This window comes from Pezoporus occidentalis, unplaced genomic scaffold (assembly GCF_034315485.1).
Source record: "Pezoporus occidentalis ecotype Australia unplaced genomic scaffold, CSIRO_AGI_Poc_V1 ctg187, whole genome shotgun sequence".
Taxonomy (NCBI): Eukaryota; Metazoa; Chordata; class Aves; order Psittaciformes; family Psittacidae; genus Pezoporus; species Pezoporus occidentalis.
Window position 1 is genome coordinate 70,073 of NW_026913715.1, and position 13,158 is coordinate 83,230.

A 13,158-nucleotide genomic window follows, 5' to 3' on the forward strand; every position below is an offset into this window, starting at 1 on the left:
TGCGTGAGCCCGCTCCGCTTGGTTCGCCTCGGCCCCTCCCGCCCCACGGCAATGCGCCACTCCCCACGCCTTGCACCGCCCTCCCCAAGGAAGGCATCACCCCCTCGCGCACCCCCTCCCGGCGCCTGCAGCCCCTCCTGCCCCCCCCAGCACGCAGCACTCCTTTTGTCCAGTGTGCGGCTCCGCACCAGCGGTTCCGCTGTGTTCCCCACGCCCAACCTCCTCCGCGAAGCGCAGCACAGGCGACCCACAACTATCCGCCCCCCCACACCATACCCCACGGTGGGTCACGGCGGCGGCCATGGCCGGCTGAGCCGCGTCCATCCACACCCAGGGCACACTGGCTCCCGGGAAATGATGGGGGCTGCACAGAGCAAAACCAGCTCAAACTCCAGACATGGTGCACAAGGACACGTGTGTCTCATGAGGATGCTGCTGTTAGACTCCAGACTATTAAATGGCAACAGATCCTAGCACTGGGACTTCCCGGAATTTGTACGAAGCCAGAAGAGCTTATGAAGACCCCAGGCTGAGGAAAAACACCTTCTATTCATAGAATCATAGAATAGTTAGGGTTGGAAAGGACCTTAAGATCACCCAGTTCTAGCCCCCCTGCCATGGGCAGGGACACCTCCCACTAAACCATGTCATCCAAGGCTCTGTCCAACCTGGCCTTGAACACTGCCAGGGATGGCGCATTCACAACTTCCCTGGGCAACCTATTCCAGTGCCTCACCACCCTCACAGTAAAGAACTTCCTCCTTATATCCAACTCAAACTTCCCCTGTTTAAGTTTTAACCCATTACCCATTGTCCTGCCACTACAGTCCCTAATGAAGAGTCCCTCCCCAGCATCCCTATAGCCCCCCTGGAAGGCTGCTATGAGGTCTCCATGCAGCCTTTTCTCCAGGCTGAACAGCCCCAACTTGCTCAGCCTATCTTCATACAGGAGGTGCTCCAGTCCCCTGGTCATCCTCGTGGCCTCCTCTGGCCTTGTTCCAACAGTTCTATGTCCTTTTTGTGTTGAGGACACCAGAACTGCACACAATGCTCCAGGTGAGGTCTCACGAGAGCAGAGTAGAGGGGCAGGATCACCTCCTTCGACCTGCTGGTCACGCTCCTTTTGATGTAGCCCAGGATACGGTTGGTTTCTGGGCTGTGAGCGCACACTGAAGCCAGCTCATGTTCATTTTCTCATCGACCAACACCCCCAAATCCTTCTCTGCAGGGCTGCTCTGAATCTCTTCTCTGCCCAACCTGTAGCTGGGCCTGGGATTGCTCCCACCCAGGTGTAGGACCTTGCACTTGGCATGGTTAAACCTCATGAGGTTGGCATCAGCCCACCTCACAAGTGTGTCGAGGTCCCTCTGGATGCCATTCCTTCCCTCCAGGGTATCAACCGAACCACACAGCTCGGTGTCATCGGCAAACTTGCTGAGGGCGCGCTCAATCCCACTGTCCATGGCAGCGACAAAGATGTTGAACAAGACCGGTCCCAACCCCGATCCCTGAGGGACACCACTCGTTACTGGTCTCCAGCCGGCCATTGAGCCATTGACCACAACTCTTTGTGTGCGGCCATCCAGCCAGTTCTTTATCCCCCGAGTGCTCCATCCATCAAATTGATGTCTCTCCCGTTTAGAGACAAGGATGTCTTGTGGGATAGTGTCGAATGCTTTGCACAAGTCCAGGTTGATGACATCAACTGCTCTACCCCTGTCCATCAGTTCTGTAGCCCCATCATAGAAGGCCACCAAATTGGTCAGGCAGGAGTTCCCCTTAGTGAAGCCATGCTGGCTGTCACCCAGCACCTTGTTGTTTATCATGTGCCTTAGCAAGCCTTCCAGGAGAATCTGCTCCAAGATGTTGCCAGGCACAGAGGTGAGACTGACTGCTCTGTAATTCCCTGGGTCATCCATTTTCCCCTTCCTGAAAATGGGGGTTATATTTCCCTTTTTCCAGTTGTTGGGAACTTCACCTGACTGCTATGATTTCTCAAATATGATGGCCAGTGGCTTAGCAATGTCATTCACCAGCTCCTTCAGGACCCGTGGATGGATTTCATCAGGTCCCATGGACTTGTGCACGTTCAGGTTTTTAAAATGATCTTGAACCTGTTCCTCTCCTGCAGTGGGCCTAAGGTCTTCATTCTCAAAGTCCCTGTGTCTGCCTTCCGAGACTTTGCTGGTGTGCTCAGAGTATTTCCCAGTAAAGACTGAGGCAAAGAAGTCATTGTGAACCTCAGCCTTCTCGAAATCCAGGGTAGCCAGTTCTTCTGATAGCTTCTGGAGAGGGCCTACATTATCCCTAGTCTGTGTTTTGTTTGCTCCATACCTATAGAAGCCCTTCGCGTTATCTTTCACATCCCTTGCCAGATTTAATTCTAACTGGGCCTTAGCTTTTCTAACCTGGTCCCTAGCTTCCTGGACAATGTCCCTGTATTCTGCACAGGCTGCCTGTCCTTGCTTCCACCTTTTATAAGCTTCTTTTTTCCTTCTAAGTTTTCTCAGCTGTTTCTTATGCACCCATGGAGGTCTCCTGGCCTTCCTGCCGCACTTCTTACTAGTCAGGACGAAACACTCCTGAGCTTATAGCAGGTGATCCTTGAATATCAAGGGGTCTTGAGCCCCTCTGCCTTCTAGGGCTATATCCCGTGGAACCTTATTAAGGTTATTAATAACCTTATTAAGCAGGTTCCTGAAAAGGCCAAAGTCTGCATATCTCTGATGGTGGTCCAAATCTTCTCAGCCCTTCTCCCATTCTGACTCCTCTCCCAGCTGTTATCCCATCCCTTCACCAGCAGAATAAGGGTGCTCATAGAGGGCTGCCACACAGCACCCACCACATCTCCACGGACCCAAAGGACAGGAACAGGACTCTCTCACTGCTCTGGCAGGCACCACAACATTGCTCCATCAACACAAATGCTTCTGTGACAGTGGGTGAGGGTGTCCTGTGGGTTTCAGCAACCTCGCTAAAAAAGCATCCAAATTATTTGATGAGGACAAGACAAACAAAAGTCTGAGTCATGCAAGAGCAGCAGGCAGTTGGAACTTGAGGAACACAGCTGGTGGCAAGGCAGAAATGTGACTGCATTAGTGACTCTGGTATGCTCCAGAGCAGAACACAGAGCTCCCAAGACAGCAACGTGTGACTGAGGCACGTGCTGAGTCCTCTGTCCCATCCACAGCATTCCTGTCAGAGAATCCCAGACTGGTTTGTGTTGAAAGGGACTTTAAAGCTCATCTGGTTCCAACCCCTTCCCATGGGCAGTGACACCCTCCACTAGAGCAGCATGCTCCAAGCGCCATCCAACCTGGCCTTCAACACTGCCAGAGATGGGGCAGCCACAGCTTTTCTGTGTCAGGGCCCCACCACCCTCACAGGGAAGAACTTCTTCCTAACACGTAGATTTCATCAGTGACTATGGCAAGCCCATGGATCTGGATTATGTCTCCCTCTGCAATCATCTTCCAAAACATACAGAGCAATTCTTATTACATAGCTGAATGTGAAGCAGCTCAGTAGAGAGTTAAGGAAATGCCCAATTCAAAATTAATTGAAGGGGCAAACTTATGTGCGCAGAAAATGAATTTGTGTGAAGTCGTATCTGAAGAGCAGGACTCAGGGGAGATGCAGGCAGGAAGGGGCCACTACCCCCTGCCCTCCCCTCCAGCTCTGCCATCTCCCCAGGGACACCCTATACTGCCATGGTGGGGGGCACATGATGCCAAGAGCACCATTTAACCCTGACAGTGATGCAGGGTGGAGGGGAGATGCTTGGAGCAGCCACACAGGCTCTTCTGGGTCAGGGTCCTTGAATCCCCTTTGCAGAGGAATTAACCATCCAGGGCAGTTTCTTCCAATAAGAACAAAATCAGGTACAGCAGTGATGGCTGGTTGAATACTGCAGGAAACTGCATTTTAGGGGTGTCACAAGACCCTCTTCCCCTCTTCCCCTTCTTCCCCTTCCACAGACCTCCTCCATCAGAGCTGGCATAGGCTCTGTTTGTTGAGACCAGCTACAGACCAAAGGTTTGCCCATATCTCCCCAAGGCCCCAGACATGATGTCTTGAAGACCCTAGTACTTCTACATGACAACCACGAACACGGGAAGCAACAGAAATTCTGCCTCTCCAGGATATCCAGTGGTCATGTTCACCATGTGAAGGAACCCATCACAAGACGCAGTTTCAAAAACACCTTCTAGCACACAAAGACAGCATTTAGACAACACTAGCTGTTAAGGCTCTTAACAGCTTCTAGATACTCGCCTTTAAGAATATTTACTGCCCATTTACCGCTGTGTTGTAAACACCGCTGCTAAGATGCAGCTGTACAATGAGAAACCCATCTTCAGAAGTGTCCTTCACTGCAGCGCAGGGTCTGAGAGCAGCTGCTGGGCAATGACTATGCTGAGATTCGGGCAGCAGCGACCTGCAATGCTGCCGAGCCCTCATGCACTGAGACAAGGAGGCACAAAAGTACAAAATGTAATCAGTTCTAAGTAATGTTAAGTTTGATGGCTTTGTAATGGAAAATAACTGCGGTGCTTGGAGGTAGTTGACACAGTTTCAGGCCCTCAGGGCCTCAGTACAAAAGGTGTGAGAAAAGCAGAATAGAAGGACAGGACCTGGGGATGGGGAGTATCCCGGACTAGCAGACGTCCAGGATGAGAGCAGGTAAACTAACTGGTAAGTAGAAGGCCAGGATGACTGCCATGTCTGTAATGTTAATTAAGCTTGTTGGGAAAAGTAAACGACCCTTAAAGACCACCACATTTTTGTAAGCATGCCGGAAACCTTTTGGAAAATGATGTAATATGCTCAGTGACCACACAAGGATGACCTGTAGAGCAGCTCGGGGACACACGTTAGGAGGAGCTATCCCCCCGTGTCTCCCGGCGCCGCAATAAAGAATACCTGCTTGTCAACTTGAAACTCTGTTGGCAAGTTTGTTCCTGGAGTTTTCTCTGAATCAGTACTCACAAGTCTGGCTACAGCTCCGGGTTACAGACTCCTCCCTAGAACTGGTGATCATTTCAGGCACATTTTCCTTTCGACCAACACCATAAATGCAGTGGGAACAAGCACATCTGCATATGTGGCATATGGAGCTCGTCAGCAGACTGGCACCCCGAGGCTGTGGGTCAGGCTGTGCTCCAGTTCCCCATGGCTTTCTATGGCTCCATTTCATAGAACCACAGAATCAACAATACTTGACTCTATGATTCTATTCTATGATTCAACCAGGTTGGAAAAGCCCTTTAAGCTCAAGAAATCCAACCATTCCCAGCACTGCCAAGGCCACCACTAACCCATGGCACTGAGGCCTCATCTCCACGCTGTGTGAACACTTGCAGGGACAGTGACTGCAGCCCTGCCCTGGGCAGCCTGTTCCAATGCCTGAGCACCCTCTGGGGAAGGAATTGTTCCCCAGCTTCATCTAAACCTGCCCTGGTGCAGCTTGAGGCCGTTTCCTCTTGTCCCATCCTTTGTTCCTTGGGAGCAGATCCCAGCCCCCTCCTGGCTCCATCCTCCTGTCAGGCACTTGTAGGGAGTGATAAGGTCCCCCCTGAGCTTTCTCTTCACAGAATTACAGAATGGTTGGGGTTGGAAGGGACATCTGCAACCTCTAGTCCACTCCCCTGCTGTTTCATAAATGGACTTGTCTGGCTGACCATAGGGTGAAGCTCTCATGACCAGAACCTCACATTAGGATGTGGATGTATCCCCGGTTAAATCAGTGGTCAGTCCTAGGCACATCCCTTCCCACTGCAGTGCAGTCTCTGCTTCAGGTATGGCTGGCTTGGCTTGCTGCCCAGCTGCCCTCCCTCCTGCCTCTTCCTTCTACAATGTCCATCAAGAGCAACACATGCAGTGCTAAGGTAAGAGGAGAACCCCTGCTCCTTTCTCCTCCTTCGCTTTTCTCAGCACATAGACACCTCTTCACAAGCTGCCCACCCATCTGGTAACCTGGCCATGCTGGTGCCCAGCTACTCTCCACAGAACACCCTGGAATGTCATCCTGTCTCAACTTCAAGCACAGACCATTTTCCCTGCAACAAGCAGCACACAGAGCAGCCCCAGCTGCCACCCTCTGCTCCTACAGCTAGCAGGGAAGCTACGAGCTATGGAGAGATCATCAGCAGGTGCCAAAGCAAAGAAGTTCTGTCCCTGCACTCAGGCCCAATCAAACACAGAAGCAGCACCAGCAATACCAACTGGATGGCTCAGAGGCCCCAGTGTCCACGTCATTAAGACAAACACCGGAAAGGCAACCCCCCTGTAACAACATTTTCAAGCAAACGCAGTGCCAGGAACAAACTTCAGTGTTGATGGCTGAGAAGCACCTACATCACTCTACAGAAAACCACAAGAAGACCAAGGTGTAAACGCCAATTATGTTTCCCCTTGCAAGAATTTCTTTCTCTTGTTCAGGTGCTTTTCTCCTCTGGCAAGACCTTGTATGATGCCACGTTCCCAGCCTCCTCGGTGCCCCCAGCTCCCTGCAGACCATCATGCCCATGGTCCCCAGACAGGAGCTCCAGCATGTCTGCAGGAGCACCATCAGGCAGCAACTCTGCTCTGATGGAGGCTTGCAACACCTTCCTCCATCCCTGCTTTCAATAACTTCAGGATTATCATGGGATGTGAGAGGTTGTCAAGAATGTTCTCTTCTATTTGCTTGCTGTCACAGAAGTAATTAAACAAAGGTCAAAGGGTGTTCCTGGAGGAGCTCACCAGCCAGCTGAACCTCTCATCTGAAGCCCATCAGAGGATCCCCCATGGTTCTGGGCATATCTAAGCAGCCAGCGGCCATACTGCCCCATCTGGAACTTGTGGGGTGATGGCTGTCTGTCCCAACCACTGAACATCTCTGCAGGTAGAAAGATCGCCAACAGAACCACAGATATGACAGCCACAGCCATTATTTGGTCTCAAAGCATCAGCCTGAAGAGGAGCCACTGGCAGGTGCAGGAGAGCCAAGCAGAAAAGGTGCAGCATATGGAAAATCCTTCTGCTGAGGAGGGATGGGAGCCAAGATGCATTTCAGTGAATACCCTGATCTTGGGAGAGTCACTCTGCCTCTGGGTAAAGTACCCCTGGAATGCCCAGCTTGGCCTGCAGACAAAAGCCACAAAGAGAGGAACAGAATCTCCCTTTTTCAAATGCAAACTCCTGGAAACACCACATCCCCCATAGTTCAGCCTGATGTCACTCTCTAGGTCATTCAATGCAGTGCAAGACATTTGTTCCCTTTGTGCTCCTTGGGAAGTATTGTCTAGAAAAGACTTGTGCAATCACGCTGCCTCCAGTTTGTCCTGCCTTGGACAATTTTAGGACTTATTTGTCATTTCTGCTACATTTGACAGAAGGGCCAAGACTTCAGAGGTGCCTGGTTTTGTGAAAACAGGCAGCACATGGGGAAGTGAGACCCTGTTTGCACTCCAAGAGCAGGAGGTGCTGCAGCTTTCAGCAGACATGACAGAATCCACACCCCAGAGCAACTACCTCAAGATCCAGCACTGGGAGAGGCTCTGGTAGGAGTTTGCACCTTCTTAAGACACCAACAACAGCATAGCAGCATACCCAAGTGGAAAAAACCTCTGAAGACAGACCTAGTCACACAGGGACTGCCCAAGTCTGCCAAAATACTGTGGCCAACATTGAACAACCAGAATATTGACTGTGGCTTGTTTTGGTCCTCTAAACAACCCTGAGGTTGCTGCTGAGCCCCATCCCACACCAACATCTACCCCTCAACAGACTGCTGCACAGATGTGCTGGCCATGCATACTCACTAGCAGCTGTCTCCAGGACCCTGTCCTTGAGCATCCTGGAGGACTGATAACATGCCTGGTGCTAGCTTGAGCAGGGCAGATGCGTGGTCCCTTGGCATGCTCCCAAGCTGTGGGATCTGCTGCACCCTGTGCAGAAACAAGAGATACTTGGACTTGGGAAGAAGAGGCATGTACAGAGAGACCCCCAGCCTCACCTCTCCTGCCTGCAGGCAAGTTTCCATTTTCCAGATTACAAAAATCACTCTTAGCTTTTGGCATCCCTGAACCTTACTTAGAGATGGACTCCTGCAAAACACAACAGCACAGTGGCACTGAATCTGTCACACAAGGCCCAACAATACCCCACTCCCAAGTGAATTTGAGGGCATCACTTGCAGAGGACAAGTGGTGCTGTTCGTTCATCTGTCATAGGGACTGCTCAAGTTAAGAGAAGCCAATGGTGAAAGTGCAACTTCCATGGGCAGAGCTCCCTCACCAGCACTCTCACTGACCCTCCTCAGGCTGCACAGCAGCCGGGTGGTCCCTCTAGTTTGTGCCAACTCTTGCCTGCAGCAGCCTGCCACCACGTGCCACCAGCAGAATTGGTGTACCATAGAGCACCCACCATGCCATCTCCTGAGGCCCTAGTGACCAGACCATGGCTGGCTACCCCTGCGTAGTGCTGGTGCAGGCAGCAAAGGTGGCCAACGACATTCTGCAAGGCCCAGCCCCTAGTCTCCCGCAGCAGCCTGTGCCAGCACAGCAGCACAGCCACATCACTCCTCAGCTAACCACGTTGTGAAGGTCACAGTGCCACTAAACCAGACCTGAAGAAGCTTATCAGGAGGCTGGTGCTGTAACACCACTTTGCACAGTGCATGCATGTTCTGCACAGGGATTGACATCAGCACTTGGCCACCTGGCTGGCACAAACCACATGATGCCTCCTGCATCCAAGGCTCAGCATTGCACCACTCCCAGCTCACTGCACTCCTCAGGGACATGGGTTCTTTGTACCTCCAGTGCCACCATGCTGAGCTCTGGCTCAGAGCAGCAGCCAGCACAGCTCTGGGAACATCCACCCAGTGCTTTACAGGGAGAAGACACCTTTCCTCTGACAACCACCAGGCCAAAAAAGGTTAGGGTAACCCACCCTCTGCACGGAGGCTTTCTCCCAGGCAGACACTTCAGCCTTCCACATGCAACCTGTATGAGCTGGGACCTGCCCCACAACAATTTTCCTGGGCTAGGCTGTTTCTGCAACCCAGAGGAAATCCAGCTGCCACTCAAAGGCATGTCTGCATCTTCCCCTGCTTCAGCTGCCTCTGCCTTCCCCCTGCACTACCACAGCAAGCAGCCAAGGAGCACAGGGAAAGGAAGCCAACCAGCTCTGCCAGGAACCATGGCAGCAGGCAGAGAAGTCACAGAGGCTGTGTCTCGTGTGGCCACCCCTCAGGAGTTACACGGGTGAACACTGGTAGATCACGGTCAGCCATGGCTCATCAAGGAGCTAAGTTTCCACTCACAGAGCCCCTGAGCTGAGCAGCAATGAAGGCCTGCTGAGGACACCTCTGAGCACGTTATAGATATTGCTTGATCTCAAAGGTGTTCTAGAAATGTTTGTAAATGAAGATCATAGAATACCAGGCTGGTTTCTGTTGGAAGGGAGCTTTAAAGTTCATCCAGCTCCAACCCCTGCCACGGGCAGGGACAACTTCCACTAGAGCAGCTTGCTCCAAGCCCCTGTGTCCAACCTGCCCTTGAACACTGCCAGGGATGGGGCAGCCACAGCTTCTCTGGGCACCCTGTGCCAATGCCTCAGCACCCTCACAGGGAAGAGCTTCTGCCTAAGAGCTCATCTCAGTCTCCCCCCTGGCAGCTTAAAGCCATTCCCCTTGGCCTGTCCCTACAGGCCCTTGTCCAAAGCCTCTCTCCAGGTTTACTGTCAGCCCCCTTTGTTGGGGGGAGGGCTAGATACATAGATCCTACTTCTTCCAAAGAGAGAAACTGAAGTTACACAATTACTATGTGCAAGGCTGTTTATAACTGACTATATGCTTAACCCTTCTTCCTATTTTCAATACATTTGGATGCCCTATTTCCATCCTGACAGCTAGGACCAAGGGACTGTTACACCAGATGTACTTTAGCTGACACAGACAACAAAACATTATCTATGGAGAGGCTGCACAGTGCCACAGGTTATTAGAGCAAGACAAGCTGCTCAGTTCAGACACGACAAGTGTTTGATCTCTCCACTTTCACAGAACAGGAACTTAGAAGCAGTTAACCTGGGTCAGACATCAGAAGGGTTTACATCATTTTAAATGAATGGACATATCACATATGCCACCATCTAGAAATACAGGACTGCATTGTTTGTGTCCAAAGGCCACTCCAAGCACCCCCTGCTCTTTTATCCCACCAAGGCCAAGGACCTTACCAAAGGAGATTGCAAGGAGCTTGTCCACCTGGAGCTGCCCACAGCTGACAGTCTTAAAGTACCACCAGAGGGGGACTTGCCTTCTCCGTTAATATCTGTGGAGGAGTTTTAGTATTATTGATGGGGAGAGACATTTCTTTCTCTTTTCAGATCTTGGAAAGCCTTTGGCTCTTTGTCCCATCCACCAGCAAGTATTTTAATTTTTGAAGATACTAAGAGCCTTTTTAAAGGCATTATATTATTAGGATTGGTTTATACAAAAGGCTTTGGTGAAGAATATTTTCCTTACCCCAGGCTGAGTATCTTGGTCCATGTCATCTCGAGGATTTCCCTAACCCCTTCATAAAGCTTGGCAACGCATACAAATCCTTCCTTCTTCCCTTAAAGCCATGGAACGCACATCTCAGAGGTGTTTCTTGTAGCCTAACTCTGCAAAGCTTTTTGGGACAGAATTTAGACAAACAGTAGTCTGAAAATAAGATCTTAATCCTGCTGCCTGTAGCACAGCCTTCACTCTGAGCCCAAGTAGGACCTGCTCCAAGGACTCCAGCCTTTCCTCTCCACTGAAAAAGCAAATACTTGCCTGCTAATGTGTTTAGTTTCTTTGTATCAGTTCTCATTTTAAACTAAAGGGGTCTGAAGACCCAGTTAAGTAGGCACTACCTCTGTACCTCCTCAGGTGGGAACCTGAGGACAAATAGCCCTAGAGAAGCCCTGGCCAGAGCTCACCCATGGCTGGAGCCTGGTGCTGTTCTTTCATCAGGCCAAGACAGGATAGATCTCACTTCCACCTGCTTTTATCTTGTGACCGCCTGAACCAGACTGATCTCCCATGCAGTCATTGCCATTGCGTGGTTGCAGATGGTAATAGTAGATGTGAAAATGCTGCTTCTGCAGCTTCCCAATCATGACATGTTTTAGATCTTCTTCCAACAACAACTCCTTTGGTCTTCAGTAAGCTAAAACCCTTCCTTCATAAAATCCTAGGACATTCACATACATCCTGTAAAGTACCTGCAACATTTTGAATAAGCTGACAATATACTGACCATTTGGGGTAAAAAGGCCTTTTTTTGCAAACTTATACAGCCTTAGCATAACAAGGTTAAGCTCGATCATAAGGAATGCTGAATTTACTTACAGCCATACCAGCAGCTCCAGCCCCACCCAGTTCATAATGCGACTTTTTCCATCGCACTTTTTCTTCAGGGCCACCTTCCCTTTTGGGGTATCTGCTGGGGCCTCCCTCTGGAAGCAAAAACCTACAGAAATTACCCATTACATGATTTCATGCTGCTCCTAACTTGCTCTCAAGAGCAGTGCAAGCTCCCTCTTTCCCTAGTACGCTCAACCACAGGGCCACTAGTGTATCAGCACCATGGGAACATGCTCTACTTTTGTCACACACTTATATCCTCCTACTAAGAGCAAGGGGCATCCTCCTCTCCTTTGTTCCTACCTTGTCGCCCACTCCTCACTGGATATGTGGACACAAACCAACAAACCTCACCATGGATCCTCACCTTGATTTCATCCTGTGCTATATTCCCACTTCCCTCATCTCCACTGGGTACTGAGCCAAGCTGCTATGGCCTCTGCGCACTGGCTGGGCTTTCACTCTTTCCAGCTCTTCCTTCCCATGCAAACACATAATGGAGGGGACCAAAGTAGCACTGATTCAACACCAGGAGGCAAATGCTGCAGACATTCAAAGAGCAGAAGCTAGCAGTGAGACCAAGGTGGAGACACCCCAGCCTCTGCCCAGCAGCTCCCCCAAGACCTGCAGGGATGGTGCAGTAGCATAGCACCAGCACTGAGCCTCGCTGGCTCCCACCCTCCTCATAGTCCCAAGAACAGGCTTCACTCCCTGGTGTGCAATGGCTGATTCACACACAGAGCCGAGGTGTTTCTTTACCCCAAGTTTGCACAAAAAAGTAGCACTAGGTGGTATCGCAGAGCTGGCACCCACACCATACAGAACTGATGTATTTATACAAGTCAGTTCAGGTTAGTCACTCCCCAAAACCTTCCCACCATTTAACAACTGGACAGTTAATTTACGTAAGATCACACTGTCACCAAAAGTCAGCAGAATAAGACTCCTTAACACAATGCAGCAAGAAGCAGGCATTATTTATTATGGCACTCAATGCATGGGGGAATTGCTCCACCAAACGTGCATGTCGGTTCTTACAGGTTTCTTGCTTATGAGAATTGATCTCATACATATACGTTATAATTCCCAGGAATCTTATACATAATTTCTTCCCAGAATTAACTGACATAGGTTACTACCTACTAGAGCATGCATGGTAACTCTCTTTGGTGGTCCTAGGGGTCGTTACTTCTCTCTTCTCTTCCTCGGGTTATTCACAGGTCACACAGAGGATGATGAAGATGTGATGCTTCATCTTTTTCTCGCTGTAGCAATCCTCCACACCACAGTGTCAGATGTCCTTCTTGATTGCCTGCAAGATCCCTGTTATCTATGAACCACATGTATTCATTGTAATGTTGCCATGGTATGAATGGGCTACTTTTAGCTGAGTTTGCAAGCCTCGAGGCACTTAAAACAATTGAGCATTGTAGGAGCATTTTTACATGTATCAACATCACTGATTCCTTACTCGCATGCTCAGTGAAGGGTCTTTTGACCTGTAGGTGTGCTATTTAGTATCTTGAGTATGGTTCATCTAAAGGACACCCTGATCATGTTGTGCTGATATGTCGAAGTCCTATCTTGATGATGCCCATGTGTTTCCAGGACGTACCAGCCTCCAAGGATTGTTTTCCCCAATTAAGACATTCATTAGCCCTGTTTCTTTATCTGGCTAGGCAAGGCCAAAAACTTCTCCAAGGCTATCAATTCTCTTAAATCAGTGTCGTTCTCAGATCAGGACCTTTCAGGTCATCAGATCAGGACGTTTCAGG